This window comes from Somniosus microcephalus, chromosome 21, assembly GCF_052327205.1.
Source record: "Somniosus microcephalus isolate GS21.2 chromosome 21, FLI_Smic_1.0, whole genome shotgun sequence".
NCBI lineage: Eukaryota > Metazoa > Chordata > Chondrichthyes > Squaliformes > Somniosidae > Somniosus > Somniosus microcephalus.
The window spans coordinates 57,286,992-57,300,533 of NC_141007.1; the positions used below are offsets into that span (position 1 = coordinate 57,286,992).

At 48.2% G+C, this 13,542-nt stretch overlaps 1 protein-coding gene across 1 annotated transcript in view; it reads left to right on the forward strand.

Annotated features, from left to right (window-relative positions):
* The first annotated feature begins 3,775 nt into the window (after window positions 1-3,775).
* Window positions 3,776-13,542, forward strand: part of LOC147102845 (uncharacterized) — a 30,901-nt gene continuing 21,134 nt past the window's right edge. Inside the window, exon 1 of the mRNA XM_085963728.1 lies at window positions 3,776-3,949. The gene's annotated coding sequence lies outside the window, so the exon portion shown is untranslated. The remainder of the gene's footprint in view (window positions 3,950-13,542) is intronic.

Consider the following 13,542-nt stretch of genomic DNA (forward strand, 5'->3'; position numbering starts at 1 on the left):
AACCGCCGCCCGCAGAAAACCCTTAGAAATCTTATGCCTGGTAAAAGCAGGCGTAAGGCCGGCTTTTACCAGAAGAGTTGAAAAAAGTGAAAAAAATTTTTTTTTTTAAATTTCAGTCATTTATCATTTTAAAATACTTTTAAAAAAGGTAAGTTTATTTTTAGCCCTGTAAAAAACTTTAATTATTTTTTCCAAAAAATTAAATTTTTATTTAAATTATTGTAATTTCAACTATTTTTTAAAATGTGATTTAAAAAAAAAATTATTTAATGTTTTGAAGTGTTTTTGGGGTGATCTCCATTCATATATTTGACAGGTCTCTCTGTCAAGTTTATGAAGGGAGATTCCCTTCTCCTATTGGCTCCCCATGGCCCATGTGATCCCAGGGACGCTTGCAGACCGCATGCGCCTCTGGGATACGTGGGCCCTGTGGACTTGGAGTTGGAGAGGCCCAGCATCGGAACTATACGCACCTCGGGAGCCCTCAGGTAATTGCGTAGATTTTTTCCAGATCGAAGGCCATTATCCCTCTCATGGGCCAGCTGCACTTCACTCCTGCCACTCTAGAGAGCAGCTTGGTGCAGATCAGTGCGGCGCTGTAAAGCCAAGGCTAAGTTGTCTGTCATCTTCTTCATGGCGTCAGGCATGTTGGCATCCAGAGTCTGCACGGCCGTTGTTAAGGCCTAGAAGGACTCATTTGATTTCTACGATTGATGTTCCACGGAGTTGGCCACTCTATCCATGGAAAAAGACATCCTCACAATGCCCTGCAACATCATCCCACTCATGCTTGAGGTGGACTCTTCCATTCTCTCTGCAATCATGGACAGTGTGCGTGGAAGGCCTGTCACTATGACACAGATTTTCTGCTGCCCTTCAATGATTATACTTTTCATTGATGGTCCCCAGGGTTCAGCATCTGTGTTTTGCTGAGCAGAGTTTGTGAAGGCTGTGCCTTCTGATGCAGACCTCTCCACAGCTGTCCCTGCCACCACTGTCTGCTCTGGCTCACTCGTGAACTGTGAGTCACCAGGTGAAAACCCGACTATCTCTCTAACTGGACCCACCAAAGTGCGAGTATCTGCGCTGGTGCATGGTAAGCACGAGTCCTGTGAAGGTGCACCCTCAGAAGGAATCAGTTTCCCTGAGGATTCGTTGTCCGCGAGGATCATGAACTCATTCTGCACCGCGTGAAAGTCCTGGCAGAGAGAAAAGATATAAATTAGTACTGGCAAGGCAAGAATGTAGTAACTTATCATTATGAAGATGATCGTACTTCACTCGCTGCTGAAATCAAGTCAACATGTTGTATGACATGTGGGTCGCTGATATTTAATTGTGTCACCAGGTAGCTGGGAAGTCCCCTTCTCCCCATCTTCGATGATCAGGGACGCCAAGATGCCACTGATCTCCAGCGCTTCCTCCTCTGCAGTTGTTAGCTGTTAGATCTCTGGAGGACCACCTCCAGTTCGCTCCCTCTCCCTAGTGTTCTGTGCGTTCTTCTCCTTCAATGGGGGAAAGAACAGACCTATGAGTCACTGTAATGGCATGTGCTCACCCAATAGATGAAGTGCATTTGATGAAGGTGACTATCAGGTAGAGGTATCAAATTGCATAATGATCAGGGTGAATGGCAGCGGTGAATGGATAGATGGGGATGTGAGGAAGTGTTTAGAAAGAGAAGGATGGATGCGCTTGCAAGGTAAGTGGGTGAGGAGTGAGGTGATGGCGTAGGCTTGACAAGGCAGCGTGAGGGGTGGGGTGATGTACATAGCAGGATGTAGGTGAATGTGTAACTGTACTCACCTTTCTTGACGTGGCTAGGTCATTAAAGCGCTTCCTGCACTGAACCCAGGAGTGTGGCACAATGTCCTGCTGCTGACCTCCCTCGGCCACATCCAGTCACGCCTTCTCTATGGCAGCAGGACGATTCTTCCTCCCACTGCTGGGGAAGAGTATCTCTCTCCAACTCCTCACTGCCCCCAGCAGTACATCAAGGAAGGTGTTGTTAAAGCGGGGGCCCAGCCTTTGAGAGTCCTGAGTCTATCTTGTCCGATTGTGGTCTATGTGCAAAACCTCCCAGCTCCTCCAAATTCCATCTCTGGATTGGTCCTTCAAATACCCAAGTTAAGATTGCAGCATGTGGGTCTGCACCACGCCCACTGTCGCGCATAGAAACATAGAAACATAGACAATAGGAGCAGGAGTAGGCCATTCGGCCCCTCGAGCCTACTCCGCCATTCAATGAGATCATGGCTGATCATCCAAATTCAGTACCCTGTTCCTGCCTTCTCTCCATGTCCCTTGATCCCTTTAGCCTTAAGAAATATATCCAACTCCTTCTTGAATATATTTAATGAATTGGCCTCTACTGCCTTCTTTGGCAGAGAATTCAGCACCAAAGCAAAAGTAAAATTAAAATGAAGTGTCTGTGTTAAAATGCCACAGACAGATTCACTGAAACTTCTGCCAGGTTTCCCATGCGATATCAGACCGCCACCCCCCCCCCCACCCCTCTGAATGCTGCTCGGATTTAATATCAGGGCCAATGTCTGTAATATACAGTTCATATACATGGAGTGAAAGCCCTAGAACACTTCCAAGTGCTCACCTCTACATGGGGTGTGGAACAGTAGAACAAAATTGCTGAACTGGCAGAGAGCTGCCAAATAAATGTCTGTCAGGGCAAGGGACTGTCAATCAACTCCTTCCCCAGAAATAAAGGATAGGAAGGTATCTGTCACAATGAAATAAAGTTGTCAATCATAAGTTGTCTATACCCAGTTTCCAATGAGGTCAGGTCCACTCTTGGTGAGAGGCCATAAATACGGCTTGTGTGAGAACCAGTAACAATCACATTGGTCCATTAAATTTGCTTCTTTATCCAACTTTGTGCCGCTGGCTCCCAGTGTGCAGGCGTTGTGCAGCCAGTGGCAACATCAAAGTTAACTTGGGAAGTCCCTGTAAAAAACTGAACTTGAGTCACTCCTGGTCGGTATGTTTCAGAGTCCCATCATGTGGTGCGTTTACCAACTGAGCCATTGTCAATAATTTTCTTAAGCATCCATTTGTTGAAAAGAAAAGACATGAATTTGTAACCTCTGTCTCATAACTTTCAAATTCTGGTGGTTAGCAATATTTTCTGCAAATTGTCTACCTTATGTGTGGTTAAACTCAGTGGGAAAAGTGCAACATCTGCCCTCGGTTTAGTATAGAGCTTCACACTGAAAATCCTCGTTCAGCACGGCACGGTGGCATAGTGGTTAGCACTGTTGCCTCACAGCGCCAGGGACCTGGGTTCAAATCTGGCCACGGGCGACTGTCTGTGTGGAGTTTGCACATTCTCCCTGTGTCTGTGTGGGTTTCCTCTGGGTGCTCTGGTTTCCTCCCACAGTCCAAAGATGTGCCGGTTAGGTTGATTTGGCTATGATAAATTGACCCTTAGTGTTGGGGGATTAAATACGTGGGGTTACGGGGATAGGGTGGGATATGTGTCGGTGCAGGCTCGATGGGCCGAAATGGCCTCTATCTGCACTGTAGATTCTGTGATTCTCTGTGATCAGACAGGACTAAACTTGTTGCAATCTGTCTCCAGAATTCTGTTGCGAATTGTGTGTGTGTGTGTGAAGATTGTGTTTGCGTGCACCACACCTAATGATCAATAATAGTTTCCCAATATCGAGGAAAATGTTTTTTAACATTTAAATTCCATTTAGTCGGTCCGGGTATAAAATTAACCTTTCCCCTCGCTACCAGAACTCTGTTTTAACCAATCAATTACGGCATTCGAGTGAGAAGGAAGTGAAAAATAAGTTTCGTTTTCTCTTTCCTTGCGTCAGCAAATCATCGAATTCGGCCGCTTATACTCAGGACAGGCCGCTTCCATTCGCTTGTGGTGTGGGCTGGTATTGGGACACTCTGACTTCTGCTGACATTATTACAGGATCAGGTAAATAAAAATCCCGAACCCCAGCTGGACAGCCTCCCCCTTCAGTGCAGTCTGACAGTGAACCCGCTCTTCAGGCTGGCCGCAGACCCTTTGCACGCAATTATGGAGAATAATAGGAATAGAGACTGCAATAATGTTGGGCCTTTGGTCATTTATATGTAGAAATGTTTAGTAACATTGGCGAGTAAATAGTTACGAGGATAAGGAAGTAAATTGTCAAAACAATACGGAAAATGTTGTTACAATCAATTATATTTTAAGATATTTTGTGGTGATTTTTATTGCTGATCAAAGTAAGGGATCACAGTGCTGGGGAGTGGGATATTTATCTCTTGCTTGTGATGCAGAGGTGCAGTTATCAAGAGTAATGCATTGGTACTAATAAGATTTGTATTTATAGTTCAATAGAATTGGGTATTTTATTGTTTTCAAATGTACAGGTCAACATGTCCTAAATAACAACAGAAAATGCTGGAAAAACTCAGCAGGTCAGGCAACATCCGTGGAGAGAAATTTGAGTTGACGTTTCGGGTTGGACCCTTCTTCAAAACTGGAAAGAAAAGAAACTAGATCGAAGGCAGGGCTGCGATCGGACAAAAGAATAAAAGAAACAAAAGAAGTAAAAGAGATTAGAAGCTAGACGACATGGTAATAGGCTGGGATTAGGTGTAAAGTGTACTGGCAGGGCAAAAGATAGCTGCCAGGTGTGAGAGAGAAACAAAAGGAAAGGGGGGGGGGGGGGAAAGGAGTGGAACAATTACAAGAGAAAATGAAATGGGGGCCGAGCTTATGATCTGAAATTGTTGAACTCGATATTGAGTCCGGAAGGCTGCAGAGTGCCTAATCGGAAGATGAGGTGCTGTTCCTCGAGTTTACATTGAGCTTCCATGGAACAATACAATAGGCCAAGGACGGTGAGGTCCGAGTGAGAATGGAGCGGTGAATTAAAATGACAGGCGACCGGAAGCTCGGGGTCACCCTTACGGACTGAACGGAGGTGTTCCGCAAAGCGGTCACCCAATCTGCGTTTGGTCTCCCCAATGTAGAGGAGACCACATCGTGAGCAGCGAATACAGGATACTAGATTGCAAGAAGTACAAGTAAATCGCTGTTTCACCTGGAAGGGGTGTTTGGGGCCCTGGACAGTGGGAAGGGGGGAGGTATAGGGGCAGGTATTACATCTCCTGCGCTTGCATGGGAAGGTGCCAGGCGAAGGGGAAGGGCTGTTTGGGGTGATAGAGGAGTGGACTAGGGTGTCTCGGAGGGAGCGGTCCCTGCGGAATGCTGAAAGGGGAGGGGAGGTGAAGATACGTTTGGTGGTGGGATCACTTTGGAGGTAGCGGAAATGCCGGAGGATGATCTGTTGAATGTGGAGGCTGGTGGGGTGAAAGGTGAGGACAAGGGGAACCCTATCGTGGTTCCGGGAGGGAGGGGCAGGGGTGAGGGCAGAAGTGCGGGAGATAGAACTGACACGGTCGAGGGCAGTGTCAACCACGGTAGAGGGGAATCCTTGGTTGCGGAAAAAGGAAGACATGTCTGAAGCACTGGTGTGGAAGGTGGCGTCGTCGGAGCAGATACGGCGGTCAACATGTCCTGTTGGATTCAACACAAACAGGCAACTAGCAAGTGAAGTAAACTTCCTAAAGTAATGTAGTATATCTGTAAATTGGTTCATTGGTATAGTTGGATAATGCTCAGCCTTTATTGTAATGCTGGAGGTACAGAAACCATTTAATATTAGAGTTTTGATTCTACTTTGCTATTAGGCAATACCTGTATTCCCCGGCCACCAGACAGAGGATGTTGCACAGGAAGTTCTTGAATATGAAGTTATTATACACCTTGTATTAGATGACACCAATTTTATGGGTTAGGCCATGATCAATGAATTATGTATGCAATGAATTGCACTCTATCAAATTGAAGTTAAGTAATATTTGCCAAGAGCCCATGATCTCCCTATTAATAATTTGTATTGGGAAATTAAACAAATGGGAAAGAATGTAACTTTTTTTTCTAACCCTTATACTTTTTTTTAATGGATTTATTGTCTCCCTGTTCTCCCATTACAGACGCATTATACCCAAATTTCTGCAGTGATGCTGCAGGAGACCTTTCTGCCCTTTACAGACATTAACGAGTACACAAGAGTAGCCAAGGTGGACTCTTCCTCTGGTTAATCACTCCCTGCCTTTAGGTAATTAACTGGCCTCCACTCTGTACCTAGTATAGCAGAACGAAACGAAGGAACTCCGTGCAGAGAATTGTGGACACTAACCTAATTGCTTTGTATTATGGCAGTAGGATAGGTAGAAGACCCGCGATAACATGTTCCATTATTCCTCCCTTGCTCAAAGTAGCAAATAAGCTTCCATTGTTTACAAGTGAAGAAGGTTTGGGTGGTAGTGTAAGACAGGCGATAGTGAATCAGCAGCCCGTTTCACACCCCGCCCGATTTTCTTTTCAGAGTATAAACATTCTGAAATTTTAAGTTAATTTCTATGATTTTTAATGCAATTTTCAATATGTTCCCCAAATGACAGCAGTGAGATTCCGCCCGGCTGCTTAATTCAGGGCTTGGTACAGTATTGAACGTGGTATTGGCTGGGTGTCTTCTTGAACTGCAATCATTTGCATGGTACAGCATTGAAAATTTGATTTGAAAATTTGTTTTCAATTTATCTGGGAGAACTATACTGTGGTCGCATTCTTGTAATATAGAAACATAGAAGATAGGAGCAGGAGTAGGCCATTCGGCCCCTCGAGCCTGCTCCGCCATTTAATGAGATCATGGCTGATCATCCAAATTCAGTACCCTGTCCCTGCTTTGTCCCCATATCCCTTGATCCCTTCAGCCTTAAGAAATATATCTAACTCCTTCTTGAATATATTTAATGAATTGGCCTCAACTGCCTTTTGTGGTAAAGAATTCCACAGGTGCACCACTCTCTGGGTGAAGAAATTCCTCCTCATCTCTGTCCTAAAAGGCTTACCCCTTATCTTTAGACTGTGACCCCACGTTCTGGACTCCCCCGCCATTGGGAACATCCTTCCTGCATCTAGTCTGTCTAGTCCTGTTAGAATTTTATAAGTTTCAATGAGATCCCCTTTCATTCTTCTAAACTCCAGCGAATATAAGCCCAATCGACCCAATCTCTCCTCATACGTCATTCCTGTCATCCCAGGTATCAGACTGGTGAATCTTTGCTGCACTCCCTCCATGGCAAGAACATCCTTCCTCAGATAAGGTGACCAAAACTGCACACAATACTCAAGGTGTGGTTTCACCAAGGCCCTGTACAACTACAGACGACACAAAGCTGGGTGGGCGTGTGTGCTGTGAGGAGGATGCCGAGAAACTCCAGTATGATTTGGACAGGTTGGGTGATTGGGCAGATGCATGAGGAGAGATTGGGTCGATTGGGCTGGAGATTAGAACAATGAAAGGGGATCTCATTGAAACTTATAAAATTCTAACAGGACTAGACATCCTTGCTATGAAGGCCAACATACCATTTGCCTTCTTAACCGCCTGCTGCACCTGCATGCTTACCTTCAGCGACTGGTGCACAAGGGCACCCAAGTCTCGTTGTACTTCCCCTTCTCCCAATCTATTGCAGTTCAGATAATAATCTGTCTTCCTGTTTTTGCCACCAAAGTGGATAACCTCGCATTTATCCACATTATACTGCATCTGCCCAATCACCCAACCTGTCCAAATCATACTGGAGTTTCTCGACATCCTCCTCACAGCACACACCCCCACCCAGCTTTGTGTCGTCTGCAAACTTGGAGATATTACATCTAGTTCCCTCGTCTAGATCATTAATAAAGATTGTGAATACAGGTAGACTACCCTTTATCCGAACTTCCGAAAACCGAAACCCTCTAAAAACCGAAGGTTTTTTCGGTCAGCGTAAGTCGTGCACACGACATGACCAGAGTGGCGCACGACTTACGCTGAGCAGAGGGTCAGCATAAGTCGTGCGCACGATCCCCCGCGGACCCCCCCGCCGACCCCCCCGCGGACCCCCGACGACCCCCCCCGCAGACCCCCGCCGACCCCGACCCCCGCCGACTTACGCTGAGCAGAGGGTCAGCGTAAGTCGTGCGCACGACCCCCTGCCGACACCCCCACGGAACCACCTGACTCTCTTCCAAAGGCTCGAAAGCAACGAGAGCTCTGAGCCCGCGGCGGTGCCGGCCCCTGTTCCGACCGAGCACGATGACCTGTTGGTGGAAATGCGGAACTTCATTGCATTCCAGGCTAGCAGCGACGGACAAGCCACGACTGTGGACCCCCCCGTGGACCCCCGCCGACCCCGACCCCCGCGGACCCCCCCGCCGACCACCCCGCGGACCCCCGCCGACCCCGACCCCAGCGGACCCCCGCCGACCCACCTTCCGAAATCCGAAATTTTCCGAAAACCGAAACAAGGCTGGTCCCAAGGTTTTCGGATAAAGGATAGTCTACCTGCGCTGGGGTCCTAGCACCGATCCCTGCGGTACCCCACTAGTCACTGCCTGCCTTATCGAAAGCCTTCTGAAAGTCCAAATACACCACATCCACTGGTTCTCCCTTATCTATTCTACCAGTTACATCCTCAAAAAATTCCAGTAGAATAGTCAAGCATGATTTACCTTTTGGTAAAAGGAGAGCGAGCTGGACATTAATTATGTATTGTGTAATGAGTAAATGAACTCGAGAGGCTGTTGCGTGGATATTCTTTGTGGGTATAATTTATCTTTGAAGCTAATAAGAATCAATTTATGGCCTTGCCAGTTATTGTGTCTTGCTGACTGAAGGTGCAATTCAGATTGCTTGCCTGATGAGATTTAGAAATAGAGCTTGTATACGTTGTCATAACACATCAGCGATAGGACTTGCCATCCATTTTCAGCCCTTTTTTTTATTTGTTCATGAGATGTAGGCATCACATTTATTGCCCAGCCCTAATTGCCCTTGAAAAGGTGGTGGTGAGCTGCCTTTTTGAACTGCTGCAGTCCATGTGGTGAAGGTACTCCCACAGTACTGTTAGGTAGGGAGTTCCAGGATTTTGACCCAGCAACAATATACTTCTAAGTCAGGATGGTGTGGGACTTGGAGGTGGTGGTGTTTCCATGCATCTGCTGCCCTTGCCCTTCTAGGTGGAAGAGGTCACGGGTTTGGGTAGGTGCTGCCGAAGAAGCCTTAGCGAGTTGCTGCAGTGCATCTTGTAGATGGCACACACTGCAGCCACGGTGCACCAGTGGTGGAGGGAGTGAATGTTTAAGGTGGTGCCAATCAAGCAGGCTGCTTTGTCCTGGATGGTGTCAAGCTTTTTGAGTGTTTTTGGAGCTGCACTCATCCAGCCAAGCGGAGAGTATTCCATCACACTCCTTACTTGTGCCTTGTAGATGGTGGAAAGGCTTTGGGGAGTCAGGAGACACTCACCGTAAAATACCTAGCCTTTGACTTGCTCTTGTTGCCACAGTATTTATGTGGCTGGTCCAGTTAAGTCTCCGACCCAGAGTACATTCTGTGACCTTGCTAATCTCAGTGCTTCTTCCAAGTAGTGTTCAACATGGAGGAGTACTGATTCATCAGCTGAGGGAGGGCAGTAGGTTTCCTTGCCCATGCTTGACCTGAAGCCACGAGACAGGGTCCAGAGTCCAGAGTCAATGTTGAGGACTCCCAGGGCCACCCCTTCCCAACTGTATACCACTGGTGGGCCTGTCCTGCCGGTGGGACAGGACATACCCAGAGATAGTGATGGAGGAGTTTGGGACATTGGCTGAAAGGTATGATTCTGTGAGTATGACTGTTGCTTGATTAGTCTGTGAGACAGCTCTCCCAATCTTGGCACAAGTCCCCAGATGTTGGTGAGGATGACTTTGCAGGGTTGACTGGGCTAGGTGTGCCATTGCCGGTGCCAAGGTTGATGCCAGGTGGTCCATCCGGTTTCATTCTTTTTGTAGCAGTTTGTTACAAATGAGTGGCTCGCTAGGCCATTTCAGAGGGCAGTTAAGAGTCAACCCCATTGCTGTGGGTCTGGAGTCACATATAGGCCAGACCAGGTAAGGATGGCAGATTTCCTTTCCTAAAGGACATTAGTGAACCAGATGGGTTTTTAATGACAATCCGATAGTTTCAAGATTACTATTACTGATATTATCTTTTTATTACAGATTTATTTAAGTTAACTGAATTTAAATTCCCCAGCTGCCGTGGTGGGATTGGAGCTCACATCTTTGTGATCATTAGTCCAGGCCTCTGGATTACTAGCCCAGTGAAATTACCACTACGCTACCGTTCCCATACTTCTGGAGCAGCAGCAGGGAATGTGTGTCGTACTGGGAGGGGTTCCAGCCGCACTGTGCACTCTTGCAGAGAGATTGCAGGAGTCTGTCTCAAGCACGAGTGGCATGATGTTGCAAGCCTTTGCGATGATGTCTTCGTCCATGGAAAAGGCGGCCTGCAAGGAGCATCAAATGCGGCAGTCACACCAGCGCATGCAGGCCCTCACCAATGGCTTGCACACTATGAATGTCACCTTAAGTAGGATGAGTGATACCTTGCCTTGGCCATTCATTGCCCCACTGACCTGCAGCAAAGTGTTCTCCAGCTCATTGCTAGCAGGGAAGTGCTGCTGGGCCCCGAGAGGGATAATGGTGAGTGGAGACATGGAAGTGGGGACTCGCCTCAAACCACTTCCACTTCTCACCCGTTGCCCCCCGCCCCCACCCCAGTCAGTATCAACATTCCCTCCAAGCCGCACGGCCCGCAGCCCAGGACCGGCTTTTTCAATGTAAAATTTGGGGCATGCACGAAACTTTGAATGGGCCGCGCAGCCCATTAAAGGGACCACACAGCCAAATTTAAAATTAGGGAGAACATTGGTCAGTGCCCCACATGCTACCTCGTGTCCCGAGGGCTGAGTCTGTCCCCGCACAGGTGGAGGTGGCGCAGTCTTTGGCGGGGCCCTCACGGGCTCCAAAACCCAGAGGACGTCAGCCAAGTGCATCTCAGCAGTCAGGGCAGGGATCTGAGCAGCCTGCCTCTACCTCTGCTGAAGCCACAGGGGTTGCACCACACAGAAATGCTAGGAAAAGGAAGAGCAAAGATTTGTAGTTGTACAAGTGTATGCACATAGGTGTGTTGCACATTGTTAGAATGTCAAGTTTCTGTTTTATATGTGAGCCACATAAATATGATTCTTTTGCAGCACTTTCCCGTCTTGCCCATTCTTGGTTGCTGGCTGGCAAGTGGCCTTTTCAGTTGTGTGATGGTGACTGGGAAGACATGAATTAGTGCCAAGGAATGGGGGGCTGTGAAAGGGAGGCTTGGTTGTTTGCAGGACTGCTTTGTTTTAGTGGCATTGCGGGGTGGGGGGATGGCAATAGTGGCTTTTGCATGTGGTTGTTAGACGGGGGCACTGGTGGAACCTAAGTGAACCTCGCAATAATGAGGGCATCCCGGGCAGCAATGTGCACCGCTGGTGGTGCATTGCCCGCATCACCATCTGCCTCCTCCTTCTCCCCCTGCTCCTCGTCTTCCTCCTCCTAGGAATCGTCTGAAGAGGCTCTGTGCTCTGCGCCTTGTGCCTCCTGCAGGCCCAAACCTCGCTGTTGTGCAATGTTGTGCAGCACACCACGACCATTTTGGAGACCCTGGCTGGTACATGCTGAAGAACGCCTCCCGATCTGTCCGGGCACCTGAAGCGCATCTTCAGCATGCCGATGGCTTGTTCGATGACACATTTGGTGGTCATATATCATTCGTTGTATCGCTCCTGGGCCTCATTCCTCGGGTTACTTTTAGGTGTCATCAGTCACATTTTAAGTGGGTATCCCTTGTCTCTGAGCAGTCAGCCAGTAACCCTGCTTCGAGGTGCGAAGAGATCAGGAAGGGTGGACTGCCGCAGCACAAAAGCGTCACTGCAGCTGGCCAGGAATTTTGCGCACATCTGCATAATCATCTTTTTGTGGTTGCACACCAGCTGCACATTGTTGAAGTAGAAGCCCTTGCAGTTGACGAACACACCTGGATGATCTATGGGTGCCTTAAATGCCACACGTGTGCAGTCGATTATGCCCTGCACCTGTGGGAAGCCAGTCAGAGCCGCAAACCCGAGTGCCCGCTCATTCTGACTGGTGTCATCGCAGGCAAAGTTGGCATAATTGCCGGCCCTGGCGAAGAAGCAGTCAGTCACCTGTCTTTTGCATTTGTGGGCCGCCGACTGCGAGACCCTGCAAACTGTCTCTGGCAGAGCCCTGGAAGGATCCAGAGGCAAAAAAGTTCAGGGCAGTGGTGACCAATGCTTTGTTCTGCGCAGCCTGCTTTTAATGCATGGGCCCTTTAAATTTCTGCGTAAGCGTGATATTTATAATGTAAAAACCGGCCGTGCGCTCAGTGATGGGAACATTGGTGGTGGCTTTGACGGCCACTGGTAAAGCTTAGCTACCAGGTCCAGTTGGCATCAGGTCTTGTTCCAGCAGGCTGCAAATGTCTGCCACCACCTGACGTGACACCCTGAGCCTCCTCAGACACTGGTGTTCCGACATGTCGAGGAAGGTTGTCCTCTGCCTGTAGACCCTGTGTGCTGCATATGGCCTCCTGCGAGCTGCACCTCTCTGCTGATCCCCTCTCTCCTGTGGAGCTGCAGGACCGTGAGCAGCAAGCTGTTGCTGGTGCAACTCCTGCTGGCGCTGTTGCTGGTGCAGGTCCTGCTCCTGCTGGTGCTGTTGCTGGTGCAGGTCCTGCTGGTGCTGCTGGTGCAGGTCCTGCTGCTCATGCTGCTGCAGGTCCTGGTTCAGCTGGTGCAGGTCTTGCTGCTGCTGGTGGTCAACTGGTCCTCATCTGAGGTCCAAAGTAACATAGCGTAAACAGCACCCATGCTGATCTAATAGATCAGATCTCCAAAGTGCAGATCAGACCTCCTAACCTCCAAAGTATGTAAAGTAACCTCTCAGCAGAAGTACTGTTAACAAACCCTTTCACGCAAGCAGGTAAGAAAGTAGCTGTGAGTGCCGAGTACTTGTTGGCATATTTCCCTGTCATGACTTCAGTTCCCTCAATTGCCGCTGTCTTCCTGCCTTGCTTTCACTGGCGAGTTCCGGGAAGCCCGGGAAACCCATGGAGCCAAAGTCAAACTGCAGAACCAACGTTAATATCGCTCAAATTGAGCAATTATATGTTGAAATTGGCAACCCGCCTCTCCTGAGTGGGTTGTGCACAAGCAGCCTAACGCGCTGGAGTGAAATCCAGATGTCAGTGGGTTGGAGCCGGCTTCCAGACGCATTCGTTTTTTTCCTGGATTTCACCCCGCACCCAAATCCATGCGCTCACCCACCCATGTTAAAACCACCCCCCACCTCACCTCCCCCCCGGTTTCTCTCTCACACCCTTCTTAAATAATGGAGTGACATTGGCAATTTTACAGTCTAACTGAGCAATTCCCGAGTCAAGAGAGCTTTGAATGATTATAACTAATGCTTCTGCAATTTCCTCGCCTACTTCTTTTAATACCTTGGTGTGGAGACCATGGGGTCCTGGAGATTTATCTATCCTCAGTCCCATTATTTTCTCCATTACCATTATTTACTAATATTGC